Source organism: Eptatretus burgeri, chromosome 13 (genome assembly GCF_056783735.1).
Source record: "Eptatretus burgeri isolate ZD-2024b chromosome 13, Ebu_testis_v1, whole genome shotgun sequence".
NCBI lineage: Eukaryota > Metazoa > Chordata > Myxini > Myxiniformes > Myxinidae > Eptatretus > Eptatretus burgeri.
The window spans coordinates 62412613-62423828 of record NC_140973.1 but is presented as its reverse complement, the minus strand read 5'-3'; the positions used below and the strand labels follow the sequence as shown (position 1 = coordinate 62423828).

Here is an 11216-nt window from a genome sequence, read left to right as displayed (position 1 = left end):
AGGAAAAGGCATATGACGAGCTGTATGAGAAGTTGGATACAAAAGAAGGGTAAAAGGATTTATACCGATTGGCAAGACAGAGGGACCGAGCTGGGAAGGATGTGCTGCAGGTTAGGGTGATAAAGGACGCAAATGGGAATGTGCTGAAGAGCGAGGAGAGTGTGTTGAGAAGGTGGATGGAGTACTTTGATGAGCTGATGAAAGAAGAAAATGAGAGAGAGAGAAGGTTGGAAGAGGTGGAGATAGTGAATCTGGAAGTGGGGTGGATCAGTAAGGATGAAGTGAGGACTGCTATGAAGAAGATGAAAAGTGGAAAGGTGGTTGACCCAGATGGTATACCAGTGGAGGCATGGAAGTGCTTAGGAGAGATGGCAGTGGGGTTGTTAACCAGATTGTTTAATAAAGTCTTGGAAAGTGAGAGGATGCCGGAGGAGTGGAGATTAAGTGTACTGGTTCCGATTTTCAAGAATAAGGGTGATGTACAGAGCTGTGGAAATTACAGAGGGATAAAGTTGTTAAGCCACGCCATGAAGTTGTGGGAAAGAGTAGTGGAAGTGAGGTTGAGAGGAGAGGTGATGATCTGTGAGCAGCAATATGGGTTTATGCCAGGAAAGAGCACCACTGATGCGATGTTTGCTTTGAGAATGTTGATGGAGAAGTATAGGGAAGGCCAGAAGGAGTTACATTGTGTGTTTGTGGATTTAGAGAAAGCTTATGATAGGGTGCCAAGAGAGGAGTTGTGGCATTGTATGATGAAGTCGGGAGTGGTGGAGAAGTATGTGAGGATCGTGCAGGATATGTTTGAGGACAGTGTGACAGCGGTGAGGTGTGCGGTAGGAATGACGGACCGGTTTAAGGTTAAAGTGGGATTGCACCAAGGATCGACTCTGAGCCCTTTCCTGTTTGCAATGGTGATGGACAGGTTGACGGACGAGATCAGACTGGAGTCTCCATGGACTATGATGTTCGCGGATGACATCATGATCTGTAGGGAGAGTAGGGAACAGGCTGAGGCGAGCCTCGAGAGGTTGAGGTACACACTGGAGAGAAGGGGAATGATAGTCAGCCAGAGTAAGACGGAGTCCATGTGCGTAAATGACAGGGAGGGTGGTGGTATGGTGCGGTTGCAAGGAGTTGAGGTGGGGAAGGTGGATGGGTTTAAATACTTGGGATCAACTGTCCAAAGTGATGGAGAGTGTTGGAGTGAAGTGAAAAAGAGAGTGCAGGCAGGATGGAGTGGGTGGAGAAGAGTTGCAGGAGTGATTTGTGACAGAAGGGTAGCTGCAAGAGTGAAGGGGAAAGTATATAAGACGGTTGTGAGACCAGCAATGTTGTATGGTTTGGAGGCGGTGGCACTAACAAAAAGACAGGAAGCGGAGCTGGAGGTGGCAGAGTTAAAGATGCTGCGATTCGCGTTGGGAGTGACGAGGATGGACAGGATAAGGAATGAGTATATTAGAGGGACAGCGCAGGTATGACAGTTTCGAGACAAAGTGAGAGAGGCAAGATTGAAATGGTTTGGACATGTGCTCAGGAGGGAAGCGCAGTATATCGGGAGAAGGATGTTGAAGATGGAGCCGCCAGGCAGGAGGAGAAGAGGAAGGCCAAAAAGAGGTTCATGGATACGGTGAGGGCGGACATGCGGGTGGTTGGAGTGTCAATGGAAGATGTGGAGGATAGAGCGAAATGCAGACGGTTGATCCGCTGTGGCGACCCCTAACGGGAGCGAGCCGAAAGAAGAAGAAGAAGATATATTTATCAAAATATGGGGAGTGTGACAAGCACTTCACTGATCTCCAATGGACACCAAAGCGTCACCTCCAATCCGGAGGCCTCGGCCCAGCGACTCTTTCAAACAGACAAAGCTTATACGCTCAATATCAGTTAAACATCAAAGGGAGCCACCTGTCCTGATTTCGTCCAGAGTCCGAGTGTCTGCAATTGTACGTTGCACTCCTTTGTTCCCTGTTGATCCAAAAGGTGGTGGTGGTGGACATCGGTGGTGATTGTGGTTGAGATGATGGTAGCGGCAGCATCGTGGTGACTTGTAGTGTGGTTGTCCATGGTGTTGGTGGCTGCGGTAGTTTGTTATGGCTGTTTGTTATGGTTGTTGGTTGTGGTGGAGGTGTTATTCACAAATGTAAACAAGCGTGACTCCTGTTTTGTTGGTGTGGTGATTATAGTAAAGGCATCTTGATCGTTGCATGAATGTTGTTGCATTGGGGTTCGAGTACGGTGCAGATTGCAGTGAAGTGTCTGTTGGGTAATGGCGCACTTTTCAAATACGAAATTGTCATGTGTATGCTAATTACTTGCCACTATTTGTTGTGAGCTTTAGTGTGCATGCATGCGTGAAATAGATGCTGGTATGCACAGAAGCAAGATAGGTAAAGAATGGGAAGAAAAACCTGCTGAAAGCCCACACAACGCATATTGACCCATAAACCCATTACACATAAGGGAAGGTCTGTCTGAAATGAATAATAATGACATAACTATCTTGGGAACTGCTGTATGTTGTGTGCTATTGCCTTGGGGGATGATGGTTTCACAGAACCGTCACAATATATTGTTACGGTCGTCCACCCATGGATAAGTCCAAAGAGGGACAGCAAGTCTTTAAAGACCATGATCAGCTTTCGTACCGTTAACCTAAAACTGGCTCTGGGTCCAAAGCTGTATTCCCAATTACCAGTGAGGTTCGTGTTATGAACGAGTATCGTTCCTGCAGTCACATGACAGAACTTAATTGATTGACCGAGCAGAACCAAGTCATGCTGCGTTCCTATCTATTTTCCAGTCTATTGATTAACCGATCACCAATTGCCATATACTGCCGTCGAGACAGACAGGATGACTCAGGACACAAATGAGTTTTAACCATGTATTGATAATTTGCACATATCTGCAGAAGCAAGAATGCATTTAGAGCAATCATAAGATATGTGCAGGCAATACCATTCCCACTTATCTAAGGCACATTCATACCCGCCCTCGGATTCCTTAAGCATTCACTTACACTTTACATATGTGACCAGTAGTCATCCGAGAAAAGGAAATGAGAGTTATGGAGGTGAGAAAAAAAGAAGATGGGGACCAGTCGTGCTCCGTCACACCTTTCGTCAGCTCTATCGTGCTAATGCCCCCCAATAGCTTTGGTTCAATGTCTCTCTTGATTCTGGTCCTCCCTGTGGATGGAGGTGTGTAGGTTTTGTTGGATCCTGGTTTTGACACCCTGTTAGGGTTTAATTGAGATTTATTGCCCACCTGGTATGCAACGCTGACAGGATGTACCCCAGACTGGTTCCAACCAGTTTTAAGGCTTTGTAAGGGATTGATGAGAGGATGTGGAGGCTTTTCTGCACTGAAAGTTGTAAGACATGGCTAAAGAACAGAATGTGGGAGGAAAATTGACATGAACACTTTCACAACGCATATGTACTTACTCATACAGTACACTTAACTGAACAAATACAACAAAATAACCATCTTTATACGAAAGATTATTTATTTTACCACCGAGAAGCCAAAACCATAACACATACAGTACCTGTAGAAAGTTTACACCCCCTTTCAAAATGTTCACATTTTGTTACTTTATAGCATGGAATTAAATCAGACTTTTCCACGTTAATTTACACATCATATCCCACAACTTCCGAATCAAAAAGGAATTCCACAAATTTCAGAAAATTAATGAAAAATACAAAACTAGAATATCTTGGTTGGATACGTGTCCACTCCCCTGAGTTAATACTTTTTGGAAGCACCTTTGACAGCAATTACAGCTGTGAGTCTGTTGGGTTAGGTCTCTACCAACTTTGCACACCTTGATTGGGCAATATTTACCCATTCTTCTGGACAAAACTGTTCAAACTCAGTCAAGCTGTGTGGGGAGCATTGATGGATGGCAATCTTCAAGTAATGCCACAGATTTTCGATTGGATTTAGGTCGGGGCTCTGACTGGGTGACTCAAGGAAATTTATCTTTTTGTTTCTTAGCCACTCCGGTGTAGCTTTGGCTGTGAACTTCAGGTCATTGTGATGCTGAAAGGTGAACTTCCATCCCAATTTCAGCTTTCTTGCAGAGGGCAGCAGGTTTTCCTCGAAGATTTTTCTGTATTTTGTTCTATCCATTTTCCCTTCTATCTTGACAAGTGCCCCGGTCCCAGCTGATAAGAAACATCCCCATAACATGATACTGCCACCACCTTGCTTCACAGGAGGGATGGTGGTCTTTGGGTGATGTGTTGTGTTAGGTTTGCGCCAAATGTAACGTTTTACATTTCGACTAAAAAGTTCCATATTGGTTTCATCAGACAACAAAACGTTTTGCCACATGGCTTCTGAATCTCTGGAGTGGTTTTTTCCATTCCTGAAATGGGACTCAAGATGGGATTTTTTGAGGAATTGCTTCCTCTCGTCACCCTACCGTACAGGCCAGACTTGTGGAGTGCTATGGATGTTGTTGTCACATGCACACAGTGACCAGTCATTGCATTAAAGCCATGTAGTTCTTTCAATATTGCCATTGGCCTCTTGGTGGCATCTCTGATCAGCGTCCTCCTTCTTTGGCCATCCAGTTTGGAGGGACGGCCTGATCTCGGTGGGTTCTTCATGGTACGATACGTCTTCCACTTCTTAATGATTGTCTTGACTGTGCTTCAAAGGATATTGAAGGCCTTTGAAATATTTGTATATACTTCCCTGATCTGTGCCTTTCCACAACTTTATCCCAGAGGTCTATTGAAAGCTCCTTGGTACTCATGGTTGAATCTTTGCTGTGAAATGCACTACCCAGCAGAGGAAACCCGACAGGAACAGCTGATTTTATTCTGAAATAATCAGAATCACGCCAATTTAACACAGGTGGAGGCCAATTTACTTGGTACGTGATTGTGAAGGTGATTGGTTACACCTGAGCTAATTGACAATTGCTATTATAATGGGGGTGAAGGGGGGGGGGTGGACACTTATCCAACCAAGATATTCTAGTTTGGAATTTGTTATTAATTTTTGAAATTTGTAGAAAATGTTTTTCACTTTGAAGTTGTGGGTTAAGATGTTTAAATAAAGGTGGGAAAAAGTCTGGTAAATGCAACTTCATTCCAGCCTAAAAGGCAACAAAAGGTGAAAATTTGGAAAGGGGGTGTAGACTTTCTATCGGCACTGTACTGTGTACTGTGTACGTGTGTACGTGTGTACGTGTGTACGTGTGTACGTGTGTACGTGTGTACGTGTGTACGTGTGTGTGTGTGTGTGTGTGTGTGTGTGTGTGTGTGTGTGTGTGTGTGTGTGTGTGTGTGTGTGTGTGTGTGTGTGTGTGTGTGTGTGTGTGTATGTATGTATGTGTGTGTATCTATATACATATATGCCTGGTGTTGGCAAAGTGGTTAGGGTAGCGGCTTGGGATCCAAAAGGTCCTGAGTTCAAGCCCCGTTGGGCCACTGAATTAATACACCAGGAGGTTGACTCAGCCTGTCATCCTTCCGAGGTCGGCAAAGTGAGTACCAGTGTACTGGGCCCGGTGTATGCCCCGGGTAAAAATAGGTGTACCATATCCCGTGTCGTAAGAGGCGACCAGGGTTGCGTCAGGAAGGGCATCCGGCATAAAAACGAAGCCAAATCACTATGCGGATCATACGGATGATCCGCTGTGGTGACCCCTAACGGGAGCCGCCGAAAGAAGAAGAAGAAGAAGAAGATACATACATATATATATATATATATATATATATATATATATATATATATATATACATATGTATATATATATATGTATACATATATATATATATATATATATATATATATATATATATATATATATATATACATATATACACATATATACACATACTGTTGCAGAAATAGCCCTTAGTGTGTTAATAAATATAGTATTAGCCCAGAATCCCCCATTAAATGCATGTTTAGCCAGGTTGTTCGGTAAATGAACATTACATGTGTGTCGGGAGGTTAAGAGGCTGTTCATTGTTCGTACATTGGTGGTGGACCGAGAGGTTCTTCTTCTTCCTTCCTCTCTCCGGACAATGGACTCCGCCCAGCGGTCTGAGAGGGGGAGTGGCCTAGAGAAGGAAGTGAAACTGAAGGGAGGAGCCAGTGGGCCGAGAGGCGAGCGAGCTCCGGGAAGGAGAAGTGAAACTCCACTCGGCCGAGAGGCGAGAGGAAAACTGAGTGAGCCGAGTCTGCCATTTGGCAGTAAGAGAAACTGCCTGCACATCGAGTCTGCCATTTTCGCAGTGGGAGAGGCCGCCTGCATGTCGAGTCGGGCAATCGACTTTGTGGAGGAGTGGTTTTGGCCAGCGGTGCCTCCTCGGCCACGGACCGAGCCTGCGAGCACAACACCTCGATTTGGCCTTGTCTGCTGAACAGGCCAGGCCTGGACTTGTATGCCGGACCTTGTGAAAAGCCAGCTGGAGCATACCACCGTGGATCTTCCGCTCTGGTGCAGTCGACCTCGCGGGGTCTGAACACGCCGAGGCTGTGTGCGTGAGGGCTGCGACAAATGGACGATGCCTCCATTTTGCCACGCGGCATGTTCGAGCTGGGTGCTCGAATCCATTGACATCGGCTTGTCACGAGCCGCATTTGGGCTTTTGACACTTTTCCTCTCGTCCATGAAGCATCACCAGGTACTCTGTGTCTTGTCTGCATGCTGTCCATGTCTTGTCTGCATGTTGTTTAAGCTTTATCTCGTTAGGGTCCCCTTCGAAATCCGTAATCTGTAGCTCCCTTGTTAAGAACGGGTTATAGATTAATTATAACATTGTCATGAACGCTTTTGCTTGTGTTGTGTTCCCCGATGTGTCCCCAATAAATCTGGCTGATTCGTATGAAGTTGCCGCTCTGAATTAATTTGTGCCGCGCCGAGGAACGATCCGCTCGATTTGAATATAAAAAAACCCAAACGGGCTACGGACTGGGAGACTCCGCTCGGTCTCTGACAAATCCAGTCTGTAGCTGGGGACTGTTCCCCCAGCTGGCAAGGCACAGGTGTATTTTGGTGTTGTGATCTGAGGCACGTGACACGAGAATTGTGCCGAACCAGCCGGCATTATAACCCCGGAGACGGCGGTGATTGACATCAGTCGTCCGAATCCTCAACAATATATATATATATATATATATATATATATATACATACATACAGTAATCTCCCGTTTCTCGCGGGGGTTACGTTCCAAACCTCCCCGCGCTAAGTGAAAATCCGCGATGAATGGACGCCTCCCCAAATAATCGATTCGTCTGGTCTGGTCGGTTTGGGTTTGAGGTGCCTGAGGTCGACTTGTCTGGTCTGGTCGGTTTGGCAGTGATTGCGTTTGAGGTGCCGGAGATCGACTAGTCTGGTCTGGTCTGGTCGGTTTTGAGGTGCTGTGTATGAGCAGTGCTCGTCCAACAGCGGCAAACCTTTTTCTTCCCGAAGCATATATCGAGCACCTTTACCTTAACCTTCTCCTGGAGCGTCCCAGGACCTTCCTCTGGCGCTTCGGTTCCTTGCCAGAAGCCTTAGAAGGTGCTGGGCGTTTGGGTGGCATCGTGGGGCTTGGAGAAAAAACGTAGAAAATATTCGTAGTTCACAAGCGAAACTTTGTCTCGTGCGTTGTGTGACTGGTCGAGCACCACGTGTTATAATTTGTTGCTTAAATAATTTATATTTTATACATTATCACCGCGATATACCGGGGGAATCCGCAGAAAAAATTAATTACGTTCCAAGGGAAAACCCGCGATGAACCGGGGGCGCGATAGGTGAACCGCGATGAAGTTGACTGTATATATATATATATATATATATATATATATATATATATATATATATATATATATATATATATATATATATATATTGTTGTGGCCACTGGTACTGAGACACCAGCTTGTCACTCATGGGGATTAATCCCCGGTTCTCCTCGGTCGAGCCGGACCTGGGGCCACCACCGCTCACAATTAACGTTGTGGTATGGTGAGTTGTTTTAACACCGCGAACGCCACCCAGTCAACCATGAGTTCCAGTGTCCACCGTCTAATTATTCTGTTTAACTAGAGGTCACGTGGTTACCTGAGCGGGAAGTGCGCCCTCGACAAAACACCAATGTTATCTGATTAGATTTTAATGAAGGCGGCTGAGCGTTTTAACCGCTGGTGCGTGCCGATGATTTTTTGGTCAAATCTGTGGTAATTACCTCCCAGTCTATCTTGTTTCGGACAATGCTTGACCAATGGAAGGAAAGGACAAACACGGACAGGTTGGAAATCTACAAATGATTTATTAATAATAAAATAAATAAATAAAAAGAATCTTATTTCCTGAGGTAAATAAGGAATGAATTTCAAAGCAAAATCAATCAAAATGCCAGGAAAGAGACAAGGAACAGATGCTTATCAGTGGTTGACTTAGTTACAGCTAAACACAGACATGAGTACCCAACAGATCATTCAGGGGGAGGGGGAGAATTGTCTCGCTCACCAGAGAGTCGTCGTCTGTGAAACGAAAACGTCCTGAAATGTGTGCGTGCGTGTCACGTCCGTCGCCAGCACCCAGCATTGCCTTGCACCCTCTCGCAAACAGCCTTCAATTCCAGTCGACGTCTGGAGGGCACCGAGATCGTCTGTCGTGGATTTAGACCCTGGTGTTGGCGATGACCGACCCGTGCCTCACTTGTTGGCGGCACTGCTCACACCCACACGTGCACCATACGCTCGCCTGCCCAAGCACTGGGATTGTCTCGTTGTTGGCGAATTGTCTCGTTGTTGGCGCTGGTCTGACAACCACTTCTTGCTCGCTTCTCAAGCTTACTTCTCGTTCTCTTCTTCCTCCCTGGCTTTCTTTTGCCCCGCTTTCTTTTCGCCTTCACTTTCCTCTCTCCCGCTTTTATCCCCTTTCGCCTTTTCTCCTCACAGAACGTACCTCCTGTTTGTTTTATATCTCCGGGCCGTCCCCGCGGGCGCAGCATGCCCCAAGCTCACCCCGCCCTACTGGTGCACGGTTACCATGACGACCCGTGCGCTCTCAAAAAAAGTTGGGCGTCGGAGCTCACGAAAGATTGTTGCTGACGAAGAATGGGGGGCGGGTTTCAGAGCTCATGAAAGAAATGTGTGTGAACGAGTCTGTCGTAAAGAAAAAAGCTTCCCATAAGAGAGGGGATCTATCCTTTACCCTTCTCAACGCATCACATTTAAAATCCCATTATACATGGGGATGGGTCTAATCTGAACATGCATTTAAGGAAATAACTGTCTGAGGACCTGGATGTGTGGATGCATTCATCAGACCGGATTATGAAATCCATATATATATATATATATATATATATATATATATATATATATATATATATATATATATATATATATATATATATATATATATATATATATACTGTCGAGATTCAGAATGTTGAATCGATCATTGCTTACGTTTCTATGACGTCAGTTGCATATGGAGCTGTTTACCCAATTTATTTATATCGAAACTATGTAGATTAAAACAAATTTAAAATTGCCCTTTTCAAATTGTCACGTGTCACAGAACATGAAAGCATCAGTGTCACAGGATGCCAAAAGCATCTCCCCTTCTGGAAGAACTTTAAGCTGACTGCCTGTCTGTATGTACTCTTGCCAATATTATATACTCTTTCCTCATGTGTCCTTGCCTAATCCCTCCTTCCTCTCATTGGCTGGTCCACATGTTTGACCACTTCGAGCCATTTGAAACCTTTCTGCTCTCTGATCGTCATGGACCATCAGTTCTGCAAGTTCCCATCGCGAGGCCGTCGATGCGAAATGAATGAACGAATGAATGACCGGCGCTCCATCTTATCTGTTCAGGCAATATGTAAGGCATGGGACACATTTCATAATACTGTGAAATCTGCTGTGATTCATATGGAGGAGATGAACATGGGACAGAAGCAATACGAAGTCAACAAAAGATGTTTTCGCAACGGTCTTCATGTCATTGTTATGATTTTGTGCTTTCTGCACTTGTCTAATAATTGCTTTTTCAATCTCCAATAAATTAGTCGAAAATAAGGCTCTGCTTTTGTATCGCAGGCTGTTTACCTAATATGTACACAAAACAGTGACTCACTCACATTCCATCCCCCCCCTCCTCCCCCATTTTTTCTGACATCCCATTCTCTCGATTCACCTTGCTCCCATCCTTCTCATGTTGGCCATAATTTTATTGCTCTCCACCCCCCAAATTAACCCTTTAGAACCCAATCTTCTTACCTTCAGGTTGCTCTGATTTTCACATGATTACGATTTCAATTGAGAGTCCGATGAAGAATTTCCTTTCTATCCACAGTTTGTCTTTCTCTAACTGCATCACACACATGGACAAAGCAGGTAGTTTCCTGTGCAAGTTAAACTAGAGTAAAGTCGATGGTGCACCATCATAAATCCCCACACTTCCCACCTAAATCAAAATTGAAAGATGGCAAAAAGTTTCACCAGGAATGACCCAATATAAAAGTTTGAGTTGAAAATGTTTTCCCTTTTTGACCCCAGTGACCTTAAGTGCCCACCCCCTGGAGCATGAACAAAATTCAGTACATATTTCATATCCCCCAATGTTGATTATGTAGGTGTACAAAATTTTATTTTTAAATGTTTACAAATGTGCCTGTAATTGCAATTTTTGGTATTTGACCTATTGACCCCGCCACAGGGGGTGGGGCCAAAAATGATACTACTCTTGCACATTCTTACCATACGGTGATCACAACTACTAAGTTTGGTGAATTTCTGCACAACTGTTTAGGAGGAGATGGGATGATGGACAGAAGGATGGACGGACAGACAGACAGACAGACAGATGGAGCCAATCCCCATTTTTTTTCAAAAAGTGTGGGGATAAATATCATTGTCAGACCGTTCGCTCTATAATTCAATTTATATCTTCTCTTCAACCACTGGATTTTTTCCAATGATTGTTATCCACCATGTGTGGCTGTGTGTGGCTGTGTGTGGCAGATTTCACGGCCGTGTGTGGCATGTCTTACGACTTGTACTTTTTGTGCCGTTTACGGACCGTCAGAATCGGAGCTGTGAATCGCAGTTTGAATCGATGTAAAACATTTCAAACATTTGGCTTCACTGCTGGGGTCATCCACTCTTTTAAAGGAGCTTGATGACCCGTGCGAAATAAATTACATCTCTGAGAATTGAGCAGCTGCGTGTTAACCACCACT

At 44.8% G+C, this 11216-nt stretch overlaps 1 protein-coding gene across 2 annotated transcripts in view; it reads left to right on the top strand.

Annotated features, from left to right (window-relative positions):
- LOC147014631 (progesterone receptor-like) overlaps positions 1–11216 on the top strand; it is a 256608-nt gene that overhangs the window by 229096 nt on the left and 16296 nt on the right. The window lies entirely within an intron of this gene.